This window comes from Pseudorca crassidens, chromosome 5, assembly GCF_039906515.1.
Source record: "Pseudorca crassidens isolate mPseCra1 chromosome 5, mPseCra1.hap1, whole genome shotgun sequence".
Taxonomy (NCBI): Eukaryota; Metazoa; Chordata; class Mammalia; order Artiodactyla; family Delphinidae; genus Pseudorca; species Pseudorca crassidens.
In genome coordinates this window covers 41321259-41336734 of record NC_090300.1, presented here as the reverse complement: position 1 = coordinate 41336734, position 15476 = coordinate 41321259, and positions in this window count along the sequence as shown.

Sequence of the window (15476 nt, the reverse complement as noted above, 5' to 3'; positions counted from 1 at the left end):
TCCCGTTCAGCCAGGTTTGGAATCCAGATCCTTTGACCCAAATTCTCTGCTCTTTGCAATATACCAGACTGACCACCTTGCTGGGCAAGATCCTATCATAATATTGGACCTCTCAGCTATGTCCAACACCAGTTTCTAGATAGAGGTTCACGGCATAGGCTGATGGCAAAAGGGCCTTAGAGAGCTTATATGGCAGCTGGGACAACACCATGTGTTTAAAACATCTCTCCCTAAACACAGCTGCTGCAGTGTGAGGATTTATACAATTCACATCTTTGTAGCTCACCTATAGACTGACATTCAAAGACAGGTGTCCTCCTTTGCTATATCCTGGACATTGGGGAGGGCTTGACCCCCATTTTTATCTCCTGAGGGAATCTTAAGATAGCAGATTATGGTAGATCCATTCTAGAAGTCCCACTCTAGTCATGGGCTAATATGTATAACAACCCCCACAATAATAATTATTATTCTAAGTATTGTTATAAACAATACAAAAATTATTGTTGGGCATGCAGTGAGCACTCAGTAAAACTTTACAATGTTTATTGCGTGCTTACTATATACCAAGCATAGAGAAAATCGTTTTGTATTTATCATCTCAACAATCTTACGAGGCATTACAATTATCCTCATTTTATAGAGGGAAGACTGAGTCTGTGGGAGACTAGATAACTTTGTTGAGGTCACAGAGCTGGTAAACAGCAGAGTCAAAATTCAAAATTCTCCCCTCCTGTCTCACTCCAGACCCTGAAATGCCATTATGAGGTTTGTAATAGACTCCTTATATCGTTGATTTCCTTTAAAACACCTCAAAAGGCACAGAGTGCTATAACTCTACCCAGTGCTGCTCTGCTTTCCACAAACTGTATCTCTTTTCCACAAGCTGCACCCCTCACTCCTGCTGGAAGCTTCCAATTTTAGTTTGCCTTCCATTCCACAGGCCCAGGGAAATCACTGAAGTTAACTCATTCCTCAGGCCCATCCCACTGAGCCTCTGTTAGCTAGAGCTTGTCAGAGTGCCTCTCCGTGATGCACATGCCAGCTCATGGGTTCTGTATGCAGAATGGAGATGCTGAGACTGGTCCTCCTTAGGACACATACTCAGACCAGACCACATACTTCTGTGCTCACCACCTTGGCTGGGTCTAAGAGCCCAGAGATCCCCACAACTTCCTTTAGGCATTCGAGGTCCAGGGGTGCTTAGAGTACAGAAGCTAGTCCTATAAGGTCTGGTAAGAGTCTATGCATAGACTAAAATAAACTATAGGATCCTAGAACCCTCCCTCTGTCCTGACATCTTCATCCGTGTGCTGATTAGCTCTCCATTTGCTTTTGCTTCCATTCCCCCCATACTTCCCCTGCTTTGCTCTGTGTTGCAGGAGGCTGACACCTGCAAACCACATTTCTTAGGCTCACTTCCTACTGACTTGCATCTGGGTTCAGCCTATTTGAGCCTGGGGCTGCAGGTGGGGTGAGGGGAAGATATTGGGACAGAAGGAAGGGGAAGCCAGAAAGCTCACCCCCCACTCTCTGCTTTGGGCAATGTCTCCAGCAGCATTTTTCTCATCTCCAGGATTCCAGTTCCTGTCAAGAAAACTCCACCCTCTGTCTTCCTCGGTGCTACCGAGCAAGCCCCAACCTCATTTCTAGCTCCCATCAGGTAGCTGTGCCTCCTGGGCTACAGGACTTTCTCCATTTATCACCTGAGCTTCTTGCTATTGCTAATTTCTGGGCTGCCTCACTGTCTCCAGTTTGGCCATACAGCTCTTCCAAAAACCACTTCACCATACTAAATTCCCTCTGTACCAGATGCGGATTCTGTTTTCCTGGTTAATGCTGACTGACACAACCTACTACTACCCTGCTGATCTGGAGATGAGGTGAGAGGAGGAAGGTATGGAGAAGAAGGGCAGAAATGCTGAGCAGCCCTGTGTGGGGAGAGTCTGGAGTGTCCACAGGAGGGGAGACTGGTGCCATAGGGAGCCAGCCTGGGGCTCCAAGCTCATTTCCTGACCACCCCCTGGCATCTGTACATCTTTTCTACATTAAGGATCTCAGCTAAGAGGCTGAGAGGTTCTAGATTCTCCACCATGCCAGGTGAGCAGCCAACATTTGGCCTGCCTGCCTCTTTAGGGCTGTCAGTCTCATCCTCCATGATCTGAGCTCAAGTCTAGATGCATCCTGCGGTTTCCTCTTGTAGGGGAAGAAATTTTTTCCCTCTATGCTCCTAGGTTCAGTGGCCGGGGACCCTGATAATTAAACTGTCAAAAGACAGATTAACAAGATTAAAACAAGTTTATTAACACATGCAGTACACATACATGCAGGGAAGTGAGTAACTCAAAGAGACAGTTAGAACTTAGACTTAAATAGCACCTCAACAGAAAACAACGAATCTGTAGAAGAAGCAACAAGACAAAGGAAAAGTGGTTTAGGCTTTTAGGGATGGAAAATTTTGGGAAAATAATACGTGGAGGAAAACTAATGAAAGATAAGGGTTAATTTAGTAAGATTTGTTAGGTAGATTCTTTTCAGTGGCTGTTAAGAGTCCAGAGTTGTCTCCAGTGATTAAGAGTCAATGTCTTAACAATAGAAATAAAAGCAAAAATAAACAAATGGGACCTAATCACACTTACAAGCTTTTGCACATCTAAGGAAACCATAAACAAAACGAAAAGACCACCTACAGAATGGCAGAAAATATTTGTAAATGATGCAATCGACAAGGGATTAATTTCCAAAATATACAAACAGCTCATACAACTCAACAATAAAAAAGCAAACAACCCAATCAAAAAACAGGCAGAAGACCTAAACAGACATTTCTCCAAAGAAGACATACAGATGGCCAAAAGGCACATGAAAAGATGTTCAACATCACTAATTATCAGAGAATTGCAAATCAAAACTGCAATGAGGGGACTTCCCTGGTGTAACAGTGGTTAAGAATCCATCTGTCAATGCAGGGGGCACAGGTTCGATCCCTGGTTTGGGAAGATTCCACATGCCACAGAGCAACTAAGCCCCTGCGCCACAGCTACTGAAGCCCGCGCACCTAGAGCCCGTGCTCCGCAACAAGACAAGGCACCGCAATGAGAAGCCAGCGCACCACAACGAAGTAGCCCCTGCTCACCACAACTACAGAAAGCCTGCATGCAAAGACACAATGCAGCCATAAATAAATAAATAGATAGATAGATAGATTTATTAAAAAAAAAAAACAACAACTACAATGAGGCATCACCTCACACCGGTCAGAATGGCCATCATTAAAAAGTCCTAATTGTCCACTGACAGATGAATGAATAAAGATGTGGTATAGGGGCTTCCCTGGTGGCGCAGTGGTTGAGAGTCCGCCTGCCGATGCAGGGGACACGGGTTCGTGCCCCGGTCCAGGAAGATCTCACATGCCGCGGAGCGGCTGGGCCCCTGAGCCATGGCCACTGAGCCTGCGCGTCCGGAGCCTGTGCTCCGCAACGGGAGAGGCCACAACAGTGAGAGGCCCGTGTACTGCAAAAAAAAAAAAAAAAAAAAAAAATGTGGTATATATATATATATATATATATATATATATATATATATATATATATATATATATATATATATACTGGAACATTACCCAGCCATAAAAAAGAATGAAATAATGCCATAGGCAGCAACATGGATGGACCTAGAGATTATCATACTAAGTAAAGTCAGACAGAGAAAGACAAATATCATGTGATATCACTTATATGTGGAATTTAAAAAATGAACTTATTTACATACAGAAATAGACGCACAGACATAGAAAACAAACTTGTGGTTACTAAAGGGGAAAGGAGGGGGAGGGATAAATTAGGAATTTGGGATTAACAGATACATACTACTGTGTATAAAATAGATAACCTTATTGTTACCTGTTTTGGAATATGTATAAATGGAATCAAACAGCTAACTTTCTCACATTTAAATAGAAATATAAAATAGGCAATAGAAATGCAAAAACTCATAAAAAAATAAAATAGATAACCAACAAAGACCTACTGTAGAGCACAGGGAACTATATTCAATATCTTGTAATAAACTATAATGGAAATAATCTGTAAAGAATATATATATAGCTGAATCACTTTGCTGTACACCTGAAACTAACTATACTTCAATACAAAACAAGAGTCTATGTCTGATTTTAGGCAAAAAGTGGGGGAGGGCAGAGAACTTCTTTTGGCATCTGCTGTTTCTCAGTTGTCTTCAGCTCAAAGTAATCCTTATGCCAAATGGAGATATTTTGGGGTGGCCTATTCCGATCGCCTACACTCTTCTTGTAGTTCTTCGTTGCCCTGGCTTCCCCTTACTCCCCGCCCACCACACACACACCATTAACTGTGACAAGAGGGAGGCTTGTCCGGATCCTCAGGCCAATCCTGCAGCTGGAAGGCAATCAAGAGAATCCCACCCCAGTGCCTCTCAGCTGCACCGGCAGGTCCAGGCCATTATAACATGTCCCACTGTCCCTTCTCTACTGCCTAACGAAAAAATTCCCCTAATCTCACTACTAATCAGAAAACTTTTAGGCTGAAAAAGTTTTATTCTTCAAAGTGACATGAATATTGTTGCACTTCTGCCCAGTGATTTGCTCGAAACCAACCCAGTGGATTTGGGCCTTAAACATGCACACCTCCTGCAGGTGGAGTCTTAAAAGTTCTCCATAACCCATAACCCACCCATAGTCTGTCTCTGAGATATTTCATCCTCGTGATACTTCCTTAGTATGTTTTTTCATGAACACCTTCTCTGAGCTGCCCCACCCATACAAATCTTTGGGTTTCATTACCTGATAACAGCCAGCACAGGCCACATTACTCGTTGTGCTGTCAGTTCAAGGCCATCTGGCCAGGGTCCCAGTGGAGCCACCAGAGTCATTGCTGCTTAAGCCATTTGACCAACTTTGCCATATCCCTCAGGGGGCTGACGGACAACTGAGGGCACGGGCCTCCCTCCAAAGGCCAGTCTTCTGGCATCTCTCCCTGGAATTCTCCACCGAAACTGGTCTGGTATCTTATCCAGCAAGGCACAGTCCTAGCTTTCTGGCTGAAACACTGTTAAACTCTTGCTATACCTCGAGTCCCAAGACTACAGCTGTCTTCCCTTCATCCCTCTTCTTTTGAGGAGCATTCAGAAAATTCCCTGGTGGTCCAGTGGTTAGGACTCCACACTTTCACTGCCGAGGGCCCTGTTTTGATCCCTGGTAGGGGAACTAAAATCCCACAAGCCATGCAGTGTGGCCAAAAAAAAAAAAAAAAAGAGCCCCTTTGTCACTCATGATGCATCCACTGGTGTGTTCAACACTCCCCTCCTAAGAGTTTGGGTACCATGATGGACCATTCCTTTTGATTCAGGCGCAGCTGAACACCACAGCACAGTTCAGCATTTCTAACCCTGGCCCAACCCAAAGTAATCAGGCGTTCTCTCCTTAATGTAGAAAGGGGGTAGGTTCCTTCCTAGTTCCCTGAAGAGGGCCAATGGAGAGAAACTCTACATGGCCCTGTAAGCAAAGCAACAGGGTAAACACGTACAAGTTCATGGAGCTTAAATTTTATTTGAAGACTTGGAGAAACAAAATGAAGTATAATTTTTTTAAGTTATATAAAATTAATATAGACATTCAGAGTAGAAAAAATTCCTATGCATTTTTAAGATAAAATGAGAGAATTCAAAGATATGTCAGTGGCCTGCTTCAGGCTAGGACCCTCATTCCCTTAGAGGTACACGTTCTTTCTTCTCCACTTGTAGGGGTTCAGGGATGCAGTAGTGAGAACTCTCAGGGGTGCTCAAGGCCCATGCCCTCTGGGGGATTCCAACCATGCATGTCCTGCTCTAAGAAATATTTCACACCACTGGCTGCACCAAAACTTATAGGAAAGAAAGGACATTGGGTAAATGGCTCAGAAGATTTCACCTCAGAAAGAACTTTTGTTTCTCTCTTTCTAAGGGGAAATATAAAATTCCCAAGAGGGTGTGGATTTAGGAGATAGGAACCTTCTAGCTTTCTTCTATTCAAGCCCTGACTGAAAGAGCAAAGAAAATCCTTAAGATTCAAAAATGAACTAGCCCAACTCACCAAAAGGAAGTTGACATTTTCTTGACATTTTGAGCCAATTCTTTGTTGTGAGGGGGCCTGTCCCATGCTCTTTGGGATGCTTAGCAGTATCCCTGGACTCTCCACCCACCAGAGACCAATAGCACTAGGTACCCAGTCGTCATAACCAAAATTATCTCCAGACATTGCCACTGTGCCCAGGGTTGAAAACCACTGAGTTAGGGTAAGAGAGTTGTAGCTTAGTTAATAACAAAACATTTGTATTCTTGGAGTATCCTCTGTGCTACATATATCACCTAGGACTGGGGCAAAATTTGGGATGCAAGGATTTAGACCCCTATGTTGGTCACCATCCTCAGGACTAACACTATCTGAACTGAGTACCACAGTGAAAGGCCAGATTCATGCCAGTGTCACCAAAGCCATGTACAGCTACACAGACTGGGCACTACACCATTCCAGAAGATTCCATTTGCATAGATTATGATGTGAATTGTGCTCCCTGGAGCTGTACAGTGCAACAGCTCTGGCTGTCACAAGGTTTCAGCCATATGTCTCCTGTCTAGTACAGAGAATCTTAGGAAGAAGAGAAAAGAAAACTAGTAAACAATATATATGGGTCAGAGAATCATGACTCACTGTCTCAGCTTTAAATGGGATAGCAATTCCAGATGGTATCATGGTCTCCAAAATTAAAATAGAGCTTCAAATCTAAAAACTCTTGTAACAAAAATTTATTTTACATTTCTGGGTTTTGTTGTCAGGACCCTATTGGATTACTTGAAAACTGTAGAAAAACTGGCGTACAGTACTGTGCTTGGGATTTCTCATGAGAAGATCCAGGTTTGAATCATGAGCCCTGAGTTGGCTTTCTAGTGGTAAACGGGAGATGACAGTAATTATTCCTGACCCTGAGTTTTGTGAAGATTAGCAAAGAAGTGAGACAATGAATGTACATACATTTTAAAGGGTAAAGCACAATACAAATGCTGCTCAATTTGGCAAATAGCTGATGTCATGTGATAGCTTACTATAGATTTGAGACTTTCTTTCAAAATGTCAAAGACATTTGACAAAAAGGTATCCATTTTTAACATTTTTGGAAATCCTCTCATCCATGTAATTTTAATTACTGTTGTCCATATTTTATATTATTTTATGCTTATAGGTTATAAATCTCTTAGTGACAGAGGACTAAACAAAAAGTCTAATGGCTGGGATGTTAAAGAAAATGGCACTTTATAAAAGTCTTTTCAAAGTTTACCCAAAAGGCATTTGTAGAGATGTGGATGGACTTAGAGAGTGTCATACAGAGTGAAGTAAGTCAGAAAGAGAAAAACAAATATTGTATATTAACACATATATGTGGAATCTAGAAAAATGATATATAGATGATGTTATTTACAAAGCAGAAATAGAGACACAGACATCATAATGCCACCCTCCTATAATAACCACTGTTGGCACACTTCACCCATTCTTTTCTCTGTCATATACTATATTTCTTTTTCTTTATATATAGCAGGTTTTTATTAATTATCAATTTTATACATATTAGTGATATAGTATATTTCATATTGTTGAGATTATCCCATATACCCAACTCGAGGTTCTTTGCTCTATTACACAGCAAAGTCATTAAAAACCTAGAAATATTTTAATGGTTATATAATATTACTGCAAATGAATGTTTCATAACTTATGAACTATTATTCCACAAACTATTTTAATTTTTCCTTTGTATTCATCCTTTTTATTTTTAGCTTCTAAATTCCTAGAAGTGGAATTATGAAATCAAAAGGTCTAAATTTCAATTTGCTACCAGAAAAAAAAATTATATCAGTTTTCACACCTTTTAGCAATATGAGAAAGCACTGCTTGGCACACCCCATCCAGATTTGGGTATGCTCATTTTTAACATGTTTATTGTTTTAATTTGCATATACTTGCTATCTGGTTTTATTAGTCATTAGTATGTCCTCATCTATCCTCTGCTCATTTACTTTTATAGTGTCAGTGTTTTTAATTGATTTGTATGAATTTTTTACATATAAAGGTTATTAACCACTTCTCTCTCATATTTAGGTACAGAGCTTTTCCAGACTATTGCTTTTTCCATTAGTGTTGTATGCTTTTTTTGACATTAAGAAGTTTTAAATTTTATGTAATTGAAACTATTGGCATCTTTCGTGTAATTTCTTCTATTACTTTTTTCCCCCTTTTTAAAATCACTTTTAAGTTTAGGAAAAAGCTATTTTTTTTCATCCCAAGATCAGACATTTATATTCACTTATATGCTTCAATTTCATTTTTTAAGAATCATCTAAAATTCACATTGGCTCATTGTACCTCTCAGAAGCTGCCCACTCCTTAAATCATATCTGTCCTATAGATATCCTCCACTAATACACTGCATCATCTCTGCATCCCTTAGAATATCTCCTCATTGAGGATGTTCAGGGATGTGCTGAAACTGGCTCTTACCAGATCACCAGAGCCAATTTGTGCATCTCCCAACTCCAGATTCACTGGCATCACACTGATACCCTGAAACTGGCTACTGTGAGTATTCACACCACAGAAATCAGCAAAGGCTACAAATCTGGACCTTTGTTTTCAGAGAGCCAGTTTACCAGCACACCATGGACTAGATTGTCTCTAAAAAGTCCCCTCCAGTCCCAAGACTCTTCAACATGACTAACTATAATAAAACAACAAGACTGAAAGTCTAAATGAATGAGACCATTATCTGGACACTAGTTTTACTGCATCAACAGCCAACTAAACTGTAATTTGAAAATATTTAACCTAAGGAATTTTTTTCTTTGGTCCATTTTTCTTTCTCTCCTTGATAGATAGGATTCTTGGAGGTTACTAAAATAGAAATTATCTGCATTAAAATCAGGTGGAAATGAAAGACAAAAATTTGACCTAGAAGAATGTGACACTTTGGATTGTGAAGGGAGAATAAATAACATTTTTCTCTTATCAGTATCTGTCTCAGGAGGTCATGGGTTATTAAATATAACTGCTTGAACCAATAGTACTTTCTCCTCCTGGGAGAACTGGCTCTTGTTCTGCTGCTCCCAGGACAAGCTGCACAATGCCAATTAGTCAAATAGCCTGCACCAGATTAAAGCCCTCTCCTGACTCCTCTGGAAAAGCCAGTTAGGTCTCTGTCTGTTAGCATCACCCCAGACAGCCTTACTTATCTGGAACAGGACTCCAACCAAAGGTAATCCTGGGCTGCGTGCTTGTCTGTGGGTAGGGATCCAAACACAGCCACTGGGAAGATGCCATCGTGGTGGGCTCTCCGCCTTTTCAGTTCCAAGTATTCCTTACTCAAAATCAGCCTCTGCTGAGGCAACTCCTTCAAACAGCTCCCCTTCACCCAGTCTCCTCTAGACTATGGATGTCCCCAAAATTCAGCTCTAAAATCATAGATTAGTAGAACCAGAAAGAGTCTCAAGGATATTTTCCTGCACTCTTCCCTTTACAGGTGGGTCCCAGAGAAAGATGTGCACTTGCCCCAAATGAAAAGAAAGCCCTGGCCAGTGGATAACTGTAACTCAGGACTACCAAGCCCCAGTCCAGGGCACTTTCTACTGAAATTCTGCCCTTCTCTCTTCCACTCTCTCCCTTGGAGGTGAGAGAGAGTGGCACCTTTGGAGGAAAGGAGGTGGCATCTTTATTACCTTAAGCTACAGTGGTCACAAATTTTGGAGATCCATAAATCCGTGAGAATGTTGGGGGTTCCTCATGTGCTCAACTAATAGACATTTCAGTGAATTTAACTTGTGATGCAACTATTCTTTTTAACTGAGTCATTTAAAAAATTCTTTCTGATACATCCCCCCAAAATAACTGAATTTCAAAGCCACAAAGCAAAGAGAATTTAACCAAGATATTTTAGTGCCTCCTTTTAGAAATAATTCAAGAACAAATAAGTAGGAAGCCTTATTTCATTCACCTAATGGGATAAGACTCTCAATAGACCCTTCCATGATGCCAGTAAGAGAAAACCGAGTCCTCCATTTAATTTTCCAATGTGAAGAATAAAGTTTCTAAACAACACAGACCTTCAGAAATCATTTTAGCTTCAAGGTAGCTAACTCAAACTTTAAAAGGAAAAAATATGTTACATTACTTAATGTTTTTGCAAATTCTTCCTAGAGCACAATCCATAAATTATAAGAATAAATTTTCATGGGTGGTAATATAAACATTTCAATGGAAGAATAGTGGGTCTGTGTTTCTGTTTATTTATTACCTGACTTACATTTAGATGATTCCCACTGTCTGCATGGTGCAAGCTAGTTCACTTTTATATCACATATAGAATTGCCAAGTTAAGATGGTATGAGCATTAGAAGTCCCAGCAACTGCAGCCCTCATCTTGCAGATGAGAGAAGTGAAACACAAGGAGATCCTGGGGCCACCCAAGGTCATAAAGCTAATTAGCCTCAGAGCCAGAAATAGAACCCACAGTCTCCTGTCTCCCCAGAATGTATGCTGCTGGTCATTCTCAGAGTTTATAAAGCATTTTTATCACAAATTTCCATGAGTTTTCATTAGATTTATGAAAATTATAATAGTACTATTTCTAAAATCTTTGCTCCTCATAGATACACACCCTTAATGTATACATATGTAACGTCGGAACATGTATACTTTGTCAGTGACTCTCCCCCCGGTCCATAAAATGTTACAATTGTTGTAGGGCAGAGGGAAAAGAGCCCAGGTTTAAGGCTCAGATGGGACCAGAGTTTGAAGTCCAATTCTGTTGTTTATAAGATTAGTAAAGTTGGGTATGTGATTTACTTAAGCCTTTGAGCCTCAATTTCCTCATCTAAAAATGGAAGAATTAATGTCTACTTTAGTAAAATTAATGCAAAGTCCCTAAGATAGTATCTTGATTTGGAGGGGTGGAAAAGACACTCTCTTTTGACATTTGAAATCTACCATATTTCTAGCCTAAGTTTTAAAATGTATCCATTTATAAAATATTTATTAGATTCCTTCTATAAAACATTGTTCTAGAAGCTGGAGATACAACTGTGAACCAGATGAACGATCCCCTGTGGGGCATCAGCCTGCTGGTGTCTCTGAGGGGACACACAATGAAACTGCTTTTACATGTGCTACAAAAGCTGCAAACTGGACTCAGCTGCTACTAAGGGGATGAACTGCTGCTGCCAGGGTAAAGAAGCATTGCTGGAATGACACTCAGAATCAGAAGGCGAGCAGAAAGCAGCAAGTTCTTCTCCCTCTGCCAACCTCCAGGCTCCCTCTAGCGCCCCTATTGACAGAGTCTAACAGAGCCAGCTAGCGAAGCAGAAAATGCAGTTTGCAGTCCCCGCCGGGACATCACAAAGCAAAAAGTCAAGGTTGGATTTGAATCTTAAAGACAATATTTTAATAACAGAGATGAACAGATGCTGAGGAAGGTAATTACTTGGCTTCCTTTAATCACAGGGCAAGATGAATGAGTCTAGGTCTTTTTATGCAAATCTGGGAAGAATGACACTTTCTAACTACTGCTTAGAATTCTAAACCTTTTAATGGGAAACACCAGCTGCTCAAAACAGTGCACACCTGTATGGTTTCTTTTATTTTTCCAAGGAAACATTTCTCTCTGAGTTTGTTTATTCTGAAGTGATTTAATATTGCAATAATCTCATGATATGTGTGGAGAGGGGAGGAAAGTGAGGGATTCAGACAGCAAAAAGAGGCCTGTGGGAAATGAACTGGGAAAGAAATTTAGAAAATGACAGTTGAGAAGAACTTTGGGAGGAGAACTGAAGTCTCTATGGAGGATTTTTCTTAAGTTTTATCAGGAGATATGCAAAGACTAGCCCAAACCATCTCCCTGCAAAATCTACAATGAAATTTTCATCACTTACAAATGTTTTGTGAACTTGGATTTTATTATTATTATTATTAGAATAGGCAACGTATATATTGGTACAAAAGACAAAAAGGACAAAAGAGCATATTATAAGAATTAAGTCTTCCTTATACCCCATCTCCCAACCAACAAAGAATAAATATGATGGCAGATGTATTGTGTCAGCGCTCATCTTCAGAAAACAGAATTCATCTAATCAACAACAAGGAGAATCATTCTAAATATTAATTACTGTACCAGATCAATTGGGAAGTTGAATAAAACAAACCTGGGCTGAGTGTCCAGGACCATCTCCCAAAGCCTCAATGCAGAATTAGGCCTCCAATAGAGCAGCTGCTTCTCACAGAGTCAGGTAGTTACTGACTGCAGGTAGTTACTGACTGCATCATGCTCCATATTTGTCACAATTTGCACCAAAGCAGGGTCCGGACAATGGCATCTCTGCTACAACTGCTGTAGAAAAACCAAACGTATCCTCCTGTGTGCTCACCAGAAGAGTGGCGAAGAGCAGCCTCCAAAACACTGCAATCCACTTTGCCTTCTAAATATTAAAGATCAAACAGAACTTCAACTACAAGAGAATCTATGCAACCCAGCCTTTAGCCTTCCCACTTTTGAAGGGGTTGGAATGGATGTTAATTAAGCCTCTTCACAGGTTGTCCCAAGTAGAATCCCTCTACAAGAGCAAAACATGAAAATCTCTAGAAATCAAAATCGTATGGTTCATTTGCAAATATTTTCTCCCATTCTGAGGGTTGTCTTTTCATCTTGTTTAAAGGATTAATCTCCAAAATATACAAGCAGCTCATGCAGCTCAATATCATAAAAACAAACAACCCAATCCAAAAATGGGCAGAAGACCTAAATAGACATTTGTCCAAAGAAGATATACAGATGGCCAAGAGGCACATGAAAAGCTGCTCAACATCACTAATTATTAGAGAAATGCAAATCAAAACTACAATGAGGTATCACCTCACACCGGTCAGAGTGGTCATTAACAAAAAATCTACAAACAATAAATCCTGGAGAGGGTTTAGAGAAAAGAGAACCCTCTTGCACTGCTGGTGGGAATGTAAATTGATACAACCACTATGGAGTACAGTATGGAGCTTCCTTCAAAAACTAAAAATAGAACTACCATACGACCCAGCAATCCCACTACTGGGCATATACCCAGAGAAAACCATAATTCAAAAAGAGTCATGTACCACAATGTTCACTGCAGCTCTATTTACAATAGCCAGGACATGGAAGCAACCTAAGTGTCCCTCGACAGATGAACAGATAAAGAAGATGTGGCACATATATACAATGGAATATTACTCAGCCATAAAAAGAAACGAAACTGAGTTATTTGTAGTGAGGTGGATGGACCTAGAGTCTGTCATACAGAGTGAAGTAAGTCAGAGAAAAACAAATACTGTATGCTAACACATATATATGGAATCTAAAAAAAAAATAGTTCTGATGAAACTAGGGGCAGGACAGGAATAAAGATGCAGACATAGACAATGGACTTGAGGACACGGGGAGGGGGAAGGATAAGCTGGGACAAAGTGAGAGAGTGGCATGGACATATATACACTACCAAATGTAAAATAGATAGCTAGTGGGAAGCAGCTGCATAGCACAGGGAGATCAGCTTGGTGCTTTGTGACCACCTAGAGGGGTGGGATAGGGAGGGTGGGAGGGAGGTGCAAGAAGGAGGGGATATGGGAATATATGTATATGTACAGCTGATTCACTTTGTTATACAGCAGAAACTAACACAACATTGTAAAGCAATTATACCCCAATTAAAAAAAAAAATGTATGGTACTAGCAAAACTTCAGAAAAATAAGGCAAAGGGAAAAAAATCAGAATACAGAAAGACACTCATTGACATATGAACATTTACTAAAAGATAAATAAGGCTTTCAAAGCAGTGGAGGAAATATAAGACATTCGATTAAATGAGTGTTGGAATAACTGGTTTAACCATTTATACAACTATAAAAGTACATCTTTCACACACTATACAGAAAGAGAAATTCCAGATGGATTAAAGAGCTAAATGTTCAAAAGTAAAACTATAAAAGTAGAAAAATAAACTATAAGACAATATCTGTATTATCTTGGAGTGGAACAGCCCTCTTATGCAAGCTACAAACTCAGAAATCATAAAAGAAAAAAAGCCTGATACATTTGACTCCATAACATTTAAAACTTCTATATTCCAAAGCCCATTTTATTAAATTGAGATGAGCAACATCTTGGGAGAAAATAGTTGCAACATATACAAGATTAATAACCAGAATACTTCAAAAATACATACAAATCAAGTAAGAGAAGCTAAACAATTGAAGGAAAGATTTACAAAGTATATATGGAGGCAATTATCACAAGAAACACATATAATCAATAAATATATTAAAAGATATTCAACTCACTAGTAAGCAGGGAAATGCAAACTTTTTTAATGATATACCATTTCCATTCACTAAAGTGACAATAATTTAAAAGATTGAAAATATCCATACTGAGGATGTCTGCTCTTAAAATTCATTGAACATTGGGAAATTCCCTGGTGGTCCAGTGATAGGATTCCATGCTTTCACTGCCAAGGGCCGGGGTTCAAGCCCTGGTAGGGGAACTAAGATCCCACAAGCCACGCAGCACAGCCAAAAAAAAAAAAAAAAAAAACTTATTGAACATTGTACTGCAGGGCTTAACCAGTGTGAAACAGCAAATAATAATAATAATAATAGAAGATTGGAAATGAAGAAATAAAACTGACTGTTTACAAAGAAAGTCCCAAAGAACTTAGAAAAATCCTAATAGAATAATAAATGAGTCTAGCAAAGATGTAAAATACAAAATCAGTACACAAAAGTCAATTGTGTTTCTATAAATCAGCAATGAAAAACTGGAAACTGAAATTTAAATAAAGTTACCATTTATAATACCATCAGAAATCATAAATATTTAGGGATAAACCTAACAAAACGTGCACAATTTTTATGCTAAAAACCACAAAACAATGATGAAACAAATCACAAAAGACCTAAGTAAGTGAATAGATGTACTGTGTTCATAGATGGGAAGACTCAGTGTTGTTAAAATATCAGTTCTGCCCAATATGAGCTATCAATTCAACGGAATTCCAATAAAAATTCCAGCTTCTTTGTAGAAATTGAGTAGCTGACTCTTAAATTTATATAGAAAAGCAAAGGACTTAGAATAGACAAACTAACTTTGGAGAAACAAAGTTGGAGGATTCACGCTACCTGGTTTCAAGACATCCTATAAAACTACAGTAATCAAGAGCGTGTGGTATTGGCATAAGGAAAGGCATATAGATTAACAGAACAGAATAAAAAGTCCAGAAATAAACACATATATGGTCAAGTGATTTTTGACAAAGGTATCAAAACAATACAATAGAGAAAGGATAATCTTTTTAATAAATGGTGCTGGAATAATTGGTTCTCCACGTGCAA